The sequence below is a fragment of the Penaeus japonicus genome, unplaced genomic scaffold (assembly GCF_977035675.1).
Source record: "Penaeus japonicus unplaced genomic scaffold, GWHDUDI00000001_assembly GWHDUDI00000003, whole genome shotgun sequence".
NCBI classification, from domain to species: domain Eukaryota; kingdom Metazoa; phylum Arthropoda; class Malacostraca; order Decapoda; family Penaeidae; genus Penaeus; species Penaeus japonicus.
In genome coordinates this window covers 1,981,853-1,996,852 of record NW_028234405.1, presented here as the reverse complement: position 1 = coordinate 1,996,852, position 15,000 = coordinate 1,981,853, and positions in this window count along the sequence as shown.

Genomic DNA, 15,000 nt, shown 5'->3' with positions numbered 1-15,000 from the left:
AGAAGTAAGACAAAATATCAGATAGAAAGAAATTCATTTTGGAACACTAACAATCCTCCATAAATCGTTACTGTGTTGTCCTTTAATTCAAACGCTGACTGTGGCTGGTGATGTCGAACGCAATAAATAAAAAACTAACCACCTTCAGGAAATATCGACGTGCCAATAAAACGAAAAAAAAAAAAAAGAAAGAAAAAAAAAGAAAAAAACAAAGAGGAATTCCCTAAGTTCACATATCAAAAATAAATCGATAAATTAACTCGTTTTTATGGAGATATAATCTCTTTTTAGAAGGAGAAATTGGAATAAAAATTACCCGGCATCCCCTCCCCCTCCCCACAAACAAGAAAATCACAATACGTAGGGAACAGACCCACCCATGTTTAATTAATTACGCATCAGGCATCCCTGTCCATGCAGGAATTACAATGAAACTCCTTCCAAACCGCAGAGCAACAGCCACTCCCACCTACGCCTCAGACTTAGGGGCTCTGAGTGACACCTGCTTGGCACCTAATTGGCACCTACAGCTGGATCTCTGCCAACCAGAACCCACCGGCTGACCAGCACCCTCTTGATAACAACCAACCCACCCACCCATCCTCCCTCCCTCCCTTCCTCCCTCCCATCCCCTCCTCCTTCCCTCCCATAACCCATCCTCCCTCCCATAACTCTCTCCTATCCCCTCCTCCTTCCCACCCTCCCTCCCTCCCATCCCTCCCTCCACATTCTCCTTGCCCATGCGACCCTTCTTAGTAAGTTCATACCCTCTTCCTCCCCCACCATACCTCTCATATCGAACACTTATGATATCATTCGGGACAGAGCAATAGAAGTATGAGAAAAGAATGATGGGACAAGTTCAAGATGAGTGACTCAGAGTGCGTTGCAGAACAGAGAATGATAAATAAATAAATAAATAAATATATAAGTAAACAAATAAATAAATAAACAAACAAAAATACACTATAAAAAATGTTAAAGCCATTCTTTTACTTTCGTTCTGCCTTATTATTTATTCATAGACAGTTATGTCAGCGACGAAAAGAGACCCCAAAGAGACAGATAATGAAGAGGAGGGATATTGGAAGATTAGAAAGCGGTGGAGGAAAAAGCGGGCAGAGGAGCTGATAAAAAAAACAGGAAATCCAGTTTGAAATGCAGAGAGAAGACAGTACAAAGGCAATATAAGAATTAGGACTGCCAAAAGACATTGGACAAAGATAATAAAGGTAGCATGAAATGTATACATCAACCCAGGCTATACCCAAATCACTAGACAGTAAAGACAAAAAATATCAGAATTTGAAAAGAAATTCAGTTGGCCACTCAACAATCCCTCCATAAATCGTTTACTCTGTGTTGTCTTTACATCAACGTCTGACTGTGCTGGTGATGTGAACAACAAAATAATAAAAACTACACCTTCCGGAATTATCGATGCTGACAATAAAGAAAAAAAAAAAAAAGAAAGAAAAAAGAAAAAAAAAAAAAGGAATTCCCTAAAGTTCAATATCAAAAATACAAATCGATAAATAACTCGTATGATGAGTTATTTCTCTTTTTAGAAGGAGAAATTGGAATAAAAAACACCCAGGAATCCCCCTCCCCCCTCCCTCCTCCCCACAAAAAAAAAATCACAATACGTAGGGAACAGACCCACCCATGTTTAATTAATTACGCATCAGGCATCCCCGTCCATGCAGGAATTACAATGAAACTCCTTCCAAACCGCAGCGCAACAGCCACTCCCACCTACGCCTCAGACTTAGGGGCTCTGAGTGACACCTGCTTGGCACCTAATTGGCACCTACAGCTGGATCTCTGCCAACCAGAACCCACCGGCTGACCAACACCCTCTTGATAACAACCAACCCACCCACCCATCCTCCCTCCCTCCCTTTCTCCCTCCCTTCCATCCCCTCCTCCTTTCCACCCTCCCTCCCTCCCTCCCACCCTCCCTTCCTCCCTCCCATCCCCTCCTCCTTCCCACCCTCCCTTCCTCCCTCCCATCCCTCTCCCCCTTCCCTTGCCCATAGCTACCAATTTCCTTAGTAAGTCTCATACCCTCTTCCTCCCACCATACCTCTCATATCGAAACCACATGATCTCATTCGACAGTGCATAGAAGTATGAGAAGTATGATGGACAAGTTCAAGATGAGTGACTCAGAGTGCGTTGCAGAACAGAGAATGATAAATAAATAAATAAATAAATATATAAGTAAACAAATAAATAAATAAACAAACAAAAATACACTATAAAAAAATTTTAAAGCATTCTTTTACTTTCGTTCTGCCTTATTATTTATTCATAGACAGTTATGTCAGCGACGAAAAGAGACACAAAGAGACATGCTAATGAAGAGGAGGATATTGGAAGATTAGAAAGAGGAGAAAAAGAGGAAGAGGAAGATGATAAAAAAAAGGAAATCATGTTTGAAATGAGATGTATGTATGTATGTATACATCAAACCCAGGAATACCAAATACACTAGAAGTAAGACAAAATATCAGATTTGAAAAGAAATTCATTTTGGCACACTCAACAATCCCTCCATAAATCGTTTACTGTGTTGTCCTTTAATCAAACGCTGACTGTGCTGGTGATGTCGAACACAATAAATAAAAACTAACACCTTCAGGAAATATCGAATGCTGACCAATAAAAGAACAAAAAAAAAAAGAAAAAGGAAAAAAAAACGGAATTCCCTAAGTTCACATATCAAAAATAAATCGATAAATAACTCGTTATGGAAGAGTAATCTCTTTTTAGGAGAAATTGGAATAAAAATTACCCAGGAATCCCCCTCCCCCCTCCCCACAAAAAAAGAAAATCACAATACGTAGGGAACAGACCCACCCATGTTTAATTAATTACGCATCAGGCATCCCTGTCCATGCAGGAATTACAATGAAACTCCTTCCAAACCGCAGAGCAACAGCCACTCCCACCTACGCCTCAGACTTAGGGGCTCTGAGTGACACCTGCTTGGCACCTAATTGGCACCTACAGCTGGATCTCTGCCAACCAGAACCCACCGGCTGACCAGCACCCTCTTGATAACAACCAACCCACCCACCCATCCTCCCTCCCTCCCTTCCTCCCTCCCATCCCCTCCTCCTTCCCTCCCATAACCCATCCTCCCTCCCATAACTCTCTCCTATCCCCTCCTCCTTCCCACCCTCCCTCCCTCCCATCCCTCCCTCCACCCTTCCCTTGCCCATAGCTACCCATTCCTTAGTAAGTCTCATACCCTCTTACACCCACCATACCCTCTCATCGAAACCGCATGCTCTCATTCGACAGTGCATAGAAGTATGAGAAGTATGATGGACAAGTTCAAGATGAGTGACTCAGAATACGTTGCAGAACAGAGAATGATAAATAAATAAATAAATAAATAAATAAGTATATAAGTAAACAAATAAATAAATAAACAAACAAAAATACACTATAAAAAATGTTAAAGCCATTCTTTTACTTTCGGCCTGCCTTGTTATTTATTCATAGACAGTTATGTCAGCGACCAAAAGAAACACAAAGAGACATGCTAGTGAGGAGGAGGAAATTGGAAGATTAGAAAAGGAGAAAAAGAGGAAGAGGAAGATGATAAAAAAAAGGAAATCATGTTTGAAATGAGAGAGAAGACAGACAAAGGAAATATAAGAATTAGGAAATGCAAAAGACTAGACAAAGATAATAAAGGTAGCATGAAATAGAAGAAGACTAGGAAGAAGCAACAAACAACAACAAAAACATGAAGAGGAACGTATAAAGGATTGAAACAAAGAACAAAGAATAAATATAAAATAACGTCCGAGCGAGGAAGATAACCAGAAAATATAAGAATTTTGGAATGACAAAAAGACAATGCAAAGATAATAAACGGTAGCATGAAATAGAAGAAGAGAGGAAGCGCAACAACAACAAAAACATGAAGAGGAACGTATAAAGGATTGAAACAAAGAACAAAGAATAAATATAAAATAACGTCCGAGCGAGGAAGATAACCAGAAAATGAAGAGAGAGAAAGAAAGAGAAAGAGAAAGAGATAGATAGATAGATAGATAGATAGATAGATAGATAGAGAGAGAGAGAACGATAAAAAGAGAGAGAGAACGAGAAAGAAAACGAGAACGAGAAAGAGAACGAGAAATTGAAAAAGAAAGAGAGAGAGAGAGAACGAGAGAGAAAACGAGAGAGAGAGAATAATAAGAAAAAAAGCTTCTGGGAGGCTTCAGAGAGTTCTCAGCAGAACTTCACAGGCGCAGTTGTTCCGGCATGATGAAAGACTCGTTGACGTATTTCCTCCGAAGGCAAGGCTCCTTGAGATAGTTTCAAAGGTCACATCTCGCACACGAACGGCGTAGGGATTAATATAATGAAATATAAGACAGACGGACGTTCGCTTACGTCTACTCTGTTCTGTTTCGTCCGGTCTCCGCACCGCTATCTGATTTCTGCGATTGCCGTCTTCTTCTTCTCTTTTTTTCACTTTTACTCTCTCTCTTACTCTCACTCTTACTCTTACTCTTACTCTCACTCTCACTCTCAATCACACACATATACGCTCACTCGTTCTCCTTTTCTTTATCTCTCCTTTATTATCTCTCCTTCTCCGTCTGAAACGTTCGACACCATGAAATAGGTAACTTTTTTTTTTCTTCTTCTTCTTCTTCTTCTCCCTTTTTACTTCAGATTCTCAGAAAACTTCGCCGCAACTTAACGAATTCCGCGAAAATCAGGAAACCCAAGCACAATTACCGACTTAAGAAGCGACGGAGCCTTAAAGATCCAGATTACAGTTCGTGATGAAGAGCGTCACACGCATGCAATCGCCCCCCCTCCCCCACCCTAACTCCCTCCCTCCCTCCCAGTCTAACTCCTCAACTCCCCTCCCCTCCAGTCTAACTCCCAACTCCCCTCTCCCCTCCCTCCCAGTCAGACTCCCCAATTCCCCTCCCCTCCAGTCTAACTCCCCAACTTCCTTCCCCACTCCCTCCCAATCTTACTCGCCAACACCCCTCCCCCCTCCCTCCCAGTCTAACTCCCCAACTCCCCTCCCCCTCCCTCCCAGTCTAACTCCCCAACTCCCCTCTCCTCCAGTTTAACTCCCAACTCCCCTCCCCCCTTCCAGTCTAACTCCCCCCCCTTCCCGTCTCCCCACGCAAACCAAAGCGGGGAAGAGGTAAGGGTGGGAGAAGGAGATTAGAGGTGAGGCAGGAGGAAGAGGGGAAAGCAAGAGCGAAGGAGGGAGCGCGAGAAGGGAGGGAGGCCGGAGTGAGAAAAGGGAGAGAAGAAAGAGTGAGAAGAGAGAGGAGAGAGTTAGGGATAGGATAGAGGGATAGGGAGAGGAGAGAGAGAAAGGAGGAGTGGGGAAGAGAGGAGAGAGAGAGGAGGGGTGGGGAAGAGAGGAGAGAGAGAGAGGGGGGAGATAGGGGAGAGGAGAGAGAGAGGGGGGGGGAAGAGAGGAGAGAGAGAGAAGAGGAGTGGGAAGAGAGGAAAGAGAGAGAGAGAGAGAGAGAGAGAGAGAGAGAGAGAGAGAGAGAGAGAGAGAGAGAGAGAGAGAGAGAGAGAGAGAGAGAGAGAGATAAAGAGATATAGATAGATAGATAGATAGATAGATAGATAGAGAAAGAGAGAGGAGAGGGGAAGAGAGATAGAGGAGAGGGGAAGAGAGGCGCGAGTAAAGGAACCTGAGCGAGAGGGGGAGGGAGAGGGTAAACTCGAGGAACTTCAGAAATGCAAGACGACGACGCCGACGCCGCCGCCGCTGCTAATGTTCGGAAGGTGACATTCCCGGTGACCTTTTAAATAATTCATCCAACCTTGAACTTTGTTATTCTCCTTCCTGCTCCGACCGTAAAGGCTCGTCAACAACGGTAACGCACGTGGACGGCGTGGAGAGGAGGAGGAGGAGGAGGCTGAGGAGGAGGAGGAGGAGGAGGTGAGCGGAGGAGGCCGGGTGTCCTTAGGGTGGATGTTTTAGCCTCCCCTCCCGCCCGAGTCGCTGTTGATCAACACGCTGGCGGCGCTACGGCGACCATTGGCAGAACTCGGAACAGTAAAAAGGATGCTTGCGTATCGTCATATTGGTTAGGACGATGTGTACGCACTGGACTTCTGGACTCAAACACAAACACAAACAAAAATACATATGCACACGTCCACACGACGCATGTACGCATGCATACATACATATAAACATAAACACATAAGCACAAAAAAACACACACACATACACACATATAAACAATCATATAAACAAAACACACACACACACACACACACACACACACACACACATACACACACACACATATATACACACACACAGAAGCGCACGTGTGTGTGTGCTGTATGTCTTTGCGTGCGCCTGCGTATCTACACATGCATCCCCGCGCCGGCCATCCTATCCACGAAGCACAAAAGAAGCTCGAACCCCAGAAAAGAATCTCAATGACGTCACAGCCTCCTCCGTCCAGGCCAATCAGCGGGCGGGCGGGCGCAGGACGTCGCTCCTCCTTTGGGCTCCCGATCTGCCACAGAACTCAACAACTCCGGCCGGCACTGCGAGGCACAGAGCGGGCGGCCTTGAGGGAGGTACACTTCTCACCGAGTGTTTACCTTTATCCCACGCAACCTTGGCTAAATCTGAAGCTTGTTTACACCCCGGGCCTGTTTTCCGACCCTCTCTCCTCCTCCTCCTCCTCCTCCTCCTCTCCTTTTCTTTCTCCTCTCCCCTTAACCTTCTTTCTTTAACCTTCTTCTTCCCTTACCCCCTCTCTCTCTCTCTCCCCTCCCCGCCCAAGAAGCGTGCGAGTTATTCACCCCTCACATACACCCTTCAACCTCCTCCCCTCATTCCTCTCCCCAAAGAACAAACACAAACCTTTGACGCAAGACGAAGAAAAAGAACAAAACAAAACAAAAAAAAGTCTTCCATTTCTTACGATATGTTCACACTTCCAACTCCATTTTTATTGTCTAAAAAAAAGGAAAAAAAATCCGAGCTGCCGTTTCCAAGGGCTCTGGTCCAAAATTATTACAGAACACCTGGCAGCGAAGGTCAGGTAAGCACGCTTGTTTACGCGGTTTGTTTGAAAATGGGAAGGCCAAATTAAGTAAGGAGGGGAAAAAGAGAGGGGAGAGGGTGAGGGAAAAAGAGAGGGGAGAAGGGTGAAGGAAAAAGAGAGGGGTGAGGGAAAAAGAGAGGGGAGAGGGAAAAAGAGAGGGGAGAGGGAAAAAGGGAGGGGAGAGAGGTGAGTGAAAAGAGAGGGGAGAGGGGTGAAGGAAGAAGAGAGGGGAGAGGGGTGAGGGAAAAAGAGAGGATAGAGAGGTGAGGGAAAATGAGAGGGGAGAGGGGTGAGGGAAAATGAGAGGGGAAGGGGTGAGGGAAAAAGAGAGGGGAGAGGGGTGAGGGAAAAAGAGAGGGGTGAGGGAAAATGAGAGGGGAAGGGGTGAGGGAAAAAGAGAGGGGAGAGGGGTGAGGGAAAAAGAGAGGGGAGAGGGGTGAGGGAAAAAGAGAGGGGAGAGGGGTGAGGGAAAAAGGGAGGGGAGAGGGGTGAGGGAAAAAGAGAGGGGAGAAGGGTAAGGGAAAAAGAGAGGGGCGAGGGGTGAGGGAAAAAGAGAGGATAGAGGGGTGAGGGAAAAAAGAGGGGAGAGGGGTGAGGGTGAATGGAGAAGGAGAGGGGGTAAAAGAGAAGGGAGAGGGAGATGGGGTAAGAGGTGAGGGTAAAGGGTGAGGGAGAGGGCTGAGGGTGAAGAGGTGAAGGAGAGTGAGAGGGTGAGGGGTAAAGCGGGATAGAGGAAGAGGGACCTCGGAGGGGCATCGGAGGCCGAGGGGAAATAGGAGTGAAGATGGAAGGAGCGTTTGGAATTAGGGGGTGAAGGTGGACGGAAGGAGAGAGGTGAGGGTGGAAAGAGGGAGAAGGACAATAGTGGAAGAAGGATGTATATAATGAGAACATGATGGTGGAAAGATGCAAGATGAGGGAATAATGGTGGAAAGATGTGGGATGAGGAGGGGTAAGGGTCGAAGGAGGGAGACAGGAGAGAGTGAGAGTAGGATGTGAAACGAGGAGTGAGGGCACGAGGAGTGAGGGCGCTAGGAGGGATAGGAATGAAAGGAGTGAGGGCCGAAAAGTGTGGGATGGAAGATGTAGGTGAAGGAAGGGTGAGGGAGTGAGGGAGATATGAGGGAGCGTTTGGGAACTTTGGCGACGCAAGGATGCGAATCGAGACAAAACCTGTTGAAAACATAAGGGGGAGGGGGAGCTAAGGGGGGGAGGAGATCACACAACACAACAGCAAAAAAAAAATAATAATAATAATAAAAATAAAAAAATAAAAGAAAAAGAATGTCATAGAATCGAAACAAATTAGAAAATAAAACTCAGAATAATGACAAATAATACCATAAAGATAAAAGAAACAACCAGAACAAAACAACACCAAAACAATACCTGGCCCCTGAAGACAATCAAATGAAAACATTCATAAACAAAATAAACAAAGTAAATAAACAAAATACCCCCCCCCAAAAAAAAAAAAAAAAAAAAAACAAACCCAAAAGGGAAAAAAAAACAAAGAAACAAAGAAACAAACAAAAACAGTATCCCCGAACTCCCGCGCCAGAAGGAGCTGGTCATTTGCATAAAGGAGACGAAGCGAAGAGAAGGAAGAACAGGAATTTGAGAAGAAGGAAGAGCGAGGCGCGAAAGGTCAACACACCCAACACTATCGGCGACAGAACAAGAGGTCATTCTGTTCACGGGTTGTTTTCTTCTTCTTCTTCTACTTCTGCTTCTTCCTCTTTCTCTCTCAACTCGTACTCTCTCTCATCTCCTCCTTTTTCCCTCATCTCCTCTTTCTCTTACCTCCTCCCGTTCTCGTTCTCGTTCTCGTTCTCGTTCTCTCTCTCTCTCTCCCTCTCTCTCTCTCTCTCTCTCTCTCTCTCTCTCTCTCTCTCTCTCTCTCTCTCTCTCTCTCTCTCTCTCTCCCTCTCTCTCCCTCCCTCTCCCTCTCCCACTCCAACTCCCTCCCCCTCTCCCACTCCCACTCCCACTCCTCCCACTTCCACTCCCACTCCTTCTCCCACTTCCACTTCCTCTCCCACTCCTTCTCTCCTTCCCCCTTCCTCTCCCTCCCTCCCTCCCTCCCTCCCCCTCCCCCTCCCTCCCTCCCTCCATCACCCTCCCTCTCCCTCACCCTCTATCTCTATCTTTATATCTCCCTTAACACCTCTCCCTCTCCCTCCCCCCCTCTCTCACCCCCTCCTTTTTCTCTCCCCCTCTCGCCTTGACGATCGACGTACGTCCTTAATTCTGAAAAATCGCCGAGCGCTGAACCGTGACAGCTTCCGCCCGGACTTCGACAAGGCCGCCTCTCGCAAGTAAGGCGGAGGAGGGGAGGGATGCTCGGCAAGCGTCACCGTCCATCCGTCCATCAACAGACGTCAACGCGAGTCAGCTTGCGTGTTCAACAAAGCGCCTCGTCTGTCGTTTCGAGCGGATGGTCGTTTCGAGATCGAGATCGTTGGTTGGTTGGTTGGTCGACGTTACATTGTACATTGGGTGTACATAGGGTGTACATAGGGTGAACATAGGGTGAACATAGGGTGTACATAGGGTGTACATAGGGTGTGCATAGGGTGTACATAGGGTGAACATAGGGTGAACATAGGGTGTACATCGGGTGTACATAGGGTGAACATAGGGTGTACATAGGGTGTACATAGGGTGTACATAGGGTGAACATAGGGTGTACATAGGGTGTACATATATATAGGGGGATTTGCTATGGCACCGAGCCCTTCCGCCAGCGGGAGGGGGGGGGGATCTCGTCTCGTTTCTTTTTGCATGAAAGAAAATTGGTGTCGTGATCTTTAATGAAAAGTCATGCATGTGCACCTGACCCCCACATATCAGGATGCTTGGTTTCACGCCGGGGAGTTGCGTAACCAACCCCGGCGGCGTGTCGTAATGCCAAGTGTAATACCACATAAAATGACAAAATGACAACATGGCGTAGAGCTCCATATAATGACGAGGCTCAGTGTCATCCCAGGGTCGCGGGCGGCCCAAGGTCAGCGTGTCCACAAAAAAACTCCACGGTTCAAGCGGCATTACCTCCCCCCCTCCCTCCCCCCACATCCACCCAGCCTCCTCCCGACCTCCCCCCCTCCCCCCTTTTCCCACAGTCAGCCGTCGCCGCCACATCCCGTGTCACGAAATTCTACCCTGCCATTACGTACTTGTTTGAGCGGAGATACACCCGAGTGAAGGCAGAAGCAAGGAAGGGGGTAGGGGAAAAAGGGGGGAGGAAGGAAGGAAGGGGTGGGAAGGGGGGAAGAAAGAGATGGGAGGAAAGAGATGGGAGGAAGTAAAAGGGGAGGAAGGAGGGGAGAGGAAGGAGGGGAGAGGAAGGAGGGGAGAGGAAGAATGGTAGAGGAAGGGAGGGAGAGGAAGGGAGAGAGGGAGAGAGAGGAAGGGAGGGAGAGGAAGGGAGGGGGAGGAAGCAAAGAGGAGGAAAGAACAAAGGAGGAAAGAAGGGGGAGGAAGGAAAGGGGAGGAAGAAAGGGGGAAGGAAGAAAGGGGGAAATAAGAAAGAGGAAGGAAGAAAATGGTGAAGAAGAAAGGTAGAAGAAGGAAGGGAAGCAGAAAGAAGGAGGGGGAAGAAGTAAAGAGGAAGAAAGAAGGAGGGGGAAGAAGTAAAGAGGAAGAGAGAACGAAGGAGGAAAGAAGGGGGAAGGAAGAAAGGGGACGAAAGAAAATGGGGAAGAAGAAAGGTAGAGGAAGGAAGGGGGCAAAGATAGAAGGAGGAGGAGGAAAGTAGATAAGAGAATGAGGGAAGGGAGGGCAGAGGTGAGAGGAAGAGCCAAGCACCAGCAACAGGCGGAAGTGTTCTGCGTACATCTCCGCCTATGCAAAGGCCCCAACACAATCACGGCCTTGACAGACGAAGGTGGGAGGGCAGAGGGGGAGGGCTAGGGGAGGGAGTAGAAGAAGGTGAGGGTTTTGTACACGTGCCCATCACCCCCTCCCCCTCCCCCTCCCCCTCTCCCCGTCCCCCCAAACCCTTCCCTTTCCTTGCCAAGGGCCGTGACCTCCGATGGTCGCCAATGCTCTCGCCTTCTCCCCATCACTTCTTTCCTTCTCCTTCTCCCCCTTTTGCCTCCCCCCAAAGCCCCCCCCCCACCCTCTCCCCCCACACACGACTCGTCCCCACCCTACTGGTTCCATCATGACAGAACCGGCTGTCCATGAAGACAACATGAACCACATGCAAGAGGAGCCGGAGCGAGTCCCCGAGCGGCATTCCGACACCTCATTTGTCTCTCGCAAAGGCCAGGTGTGTTACTTCCTCATGATGCTATGGCAAGCGGTCGGTCGCGCCTTCGTCTCAAAACACATGGGAACATAACCAGTAATAATGATCATAATTAGTATCACAATTATTCGATTACCATTTGACATTGGCAATAATTATTTTTATAGTTGTGATGGTGGTGGTGGTGGTGATGATGATGATGATGATGATGATGATGATAGTAGTGATGATGATGATGATGATAGTAGTGATGATGATGATGACGATGGTGGTGGTGGTGGTGATGTGATGATGATGATGATGATGATGATGACGACGACGACGACAATGACAATAACGATAACGACGACGCCGACGACGACCATAAAAGTAAAAACAACAACAACAAGAAAAGAAAGAGACAATAATCCCGCCGAGGAGGAATACGCAAATACGAAAACAAACGGAAGGTTATCCTGAGACAGATCTGATAAAACAAACGTTTGTGTTCGGTGTGTGTGTGAAAACAACGATCCATTGATAATGATGGCATTCTTAGTATCGCGGTTCACCCAGAAAATCATTCAAGGGAATTGAGGGCACAAGCAGATGAGCGATAAAGTTAAAAGACACGTGGGTAAAGTGTATATAAAATTAAACTCACTCCGGAAAAAAAAATATATATATATATACAAATATATATAAATATAAATAAATAAATAAATAAATATATTCATACACACACACACACACACATACACACACATTATATATATATATATATATATATATATATATATATATATATATATATATATATATATATGTGTGTGTGTGTGTGTGTGTGTGTGTGTGTGTGTGTGTGTGTGTGTGAGAGAGAGAGAGAGAGAGAGAGAGAGAGAGAGAGAGAGAGAGAGAGAGAGAGAGAGAGAGAGAGATTAGAGAACAAACGCAGCGCCCCGTACTTTCTCTACTACTAATAATAATGATAACAACTACTAAAAATAATCTGCTACTCCTACTCATAATAATAGCTAATAATAACAATAACAACAATAACTTCTACTACTCCAACACATGATAATAATAATAATAATATTAATAATAATAATTTAAAACTACCAATACTAAAAATACTAGTAATAACAATAATAATAATAACAACAATAATAATGATGATGACAACAATAAACTCTTCGAAAGTCATAAATCTACCTTTAGAAAAAATAAATTCGGAAACGACACATCCGGGAGGGCAGCCAACAACCGGCTGTTCCCTCTTGCAGGATCTTGATGGAGTGTTGCAAGGGATTCAAGGACGTTTCGCGTCGAAGTAAATGCCTCACCTTCCCCTCGAGTCAAGTGTCTCCCAATTCTCCCAATTCCCTTTTCCTTGTTTTGTTTTTTTCTTTTTTCTTTTTCTTCTTGTTCTTTCCCCCATCTATCCCCGATTCGTTATCTTCTCTTCCCACTTACCTCCCTCTCTCTCTCTCTCTCTCTCTCTCTCTCTCTCTCTCTCTCTCTCTCTCTCTCTCTCTCTCTCTTTCTCTCTTTCTCTCTCTCTCTCTCTCTTTTCCTTCGTCTTCCCGTACACAAAATATTCAAAGGATAAGCCATGAAGACCAATAATAATCAATCGCTTTTTTCGTGTCTTTGTCGGAACACTCTTTCTACTCACAAAGAATAGACTAAGACTATTTCCTTCTCCCACCCATATCTTCTCCCACGTCCCTGCTCCCACTCCCTGGCACTCTCCTCTTCTCCCTTTTCCCTACTCCCAAACCACATCACCCTTCTTCTCTCCCCCGTTTCCTACTCCCACACTCCTCCTCTCTTCCCACTTTCTATCACCATCACCACCATCATCATCCATTTCCCTCTTCCTACTTCCCCCCTCCTCATCACCGTCCTCCTCCTCTCTTCCCCTTTCCTCCTCCGACTCCTTCCTTTCTTCTACCTCTTCGGCACGCTCCCTCCCCTCCCCCTCCTCCCCCTCCCCCCAGCCCTTCTCCGCCAGCTGTCTCCACCTGAAGGAAAATTTAATTATTGTTTTCCGCTTCATTACTGGTGCCATCACTTAAGAGCGCGTTGCCGCCTACACGTTCCTCCCTTTGTGCTGTCCCCGGGTGACTAGGGGACCTAAACTGACAGGCTGATACGTACGTCAGCACACGCACACGCACGCACGCACGCATACACACACATACTCAGACAAAGAAAAAGACACAGACACAGACCCCCTCCACACACACATTCACACAAAGACACACTCACACACTCACACACTCACAGAAACAGAAACACACACACACACACACACACACACACACACACACACACACACACACACACACACACACACACACACACACACAGACGTCCACACATACACACACACACACAAAGACACACACACACACACACACAAAGACACACACACACACACAAAGACACACACACACACACACACACACACACACACACACACACACTCACACACACACACCCATACCCACATCCACACACACACCCACACCCATACCCACACCGACACATACCCACATACCCACACCAACATACACCCCCACCCATATTCGCCTCCCCCTCCCCCTTCCCTTCTTCGGATGGCCCTCGTGGTGACGCGCTTATCCTTGATACCCCCCCACCTACCCCCCTACCCCATGTCCCCTAGCACCCCCCTCCCCCCCTTGAGAGCACTTTGCTCAATGTTCATGCATAATCATTCTTCATCATCATGGCCATAGCATGTTGCAGAGGGCGTGGGAGAGTGTGAGGGGAGGGGAAGGGAGGGAAGGAGAGGGGAGGGGTTAGGGGAGGGGAGGGGAGGGAGGGGAGGGGACAATAGGTAGAGGAAGGGGGAGGAGGGAGACAAACAGCAACAATACATGCAGAAGGTCCCCCTCCAAGCCTCCTCCTCCTCCCCCTCCCTCCCTCCCTCCTCCCTCCCTCCCTCCCTCCCTCCCTCCTCTTCCCTCCCCTCCCTCCCCCCAAGCACAGGAGGCCACGCCGCAGTTTTTCAAGGTTAACAGCGAGCGTCCTGGCACCCTGCCAGTGGGCGCAGGTGTGCCGTTGACATTACTTACGCAAGATGTATGCTATGCCGTTTTGCCACTCCCTCCATACATCATTGCATTGCAAGACACCGACATCAACCCCGCGGCATCACCTGGAAAGCCTACACCACATCACCATAGAACAACGCGCTGCCGTCGCCTACTGCAATACGCACACACAATCTCTACATGAACGTAATATCTACACGTCACCACCACCACCACCGCGCCGCTGCCAACCGCCACCGCGCCGCCTACAGCGACCCTCAATGCACCTACTCGCACCGCCTGAATGCCTACGACGGTGACACGAGTACGCAAAAGTCATACATAGCATACACGGCTGCGCTGAATAATGTACATAAGTACACCTACATAAATACATACCTACATACATAGGCACATGCGCGCGCACGCATATGTACACATTATCATAAAATGACAAGAAATTTATCTATGTCGAACACCACGTGTGAATTAATATAAAACCCCACTTAGCTCTCTCCACCATGTATGCCATTTAAAACCTCCACAATAAAAACACTTTATCCATTTCCTCAAATCCTGCTGAAGTCACGAAGGAATCCAATGAACTACTTTTATTTTCCCCAAA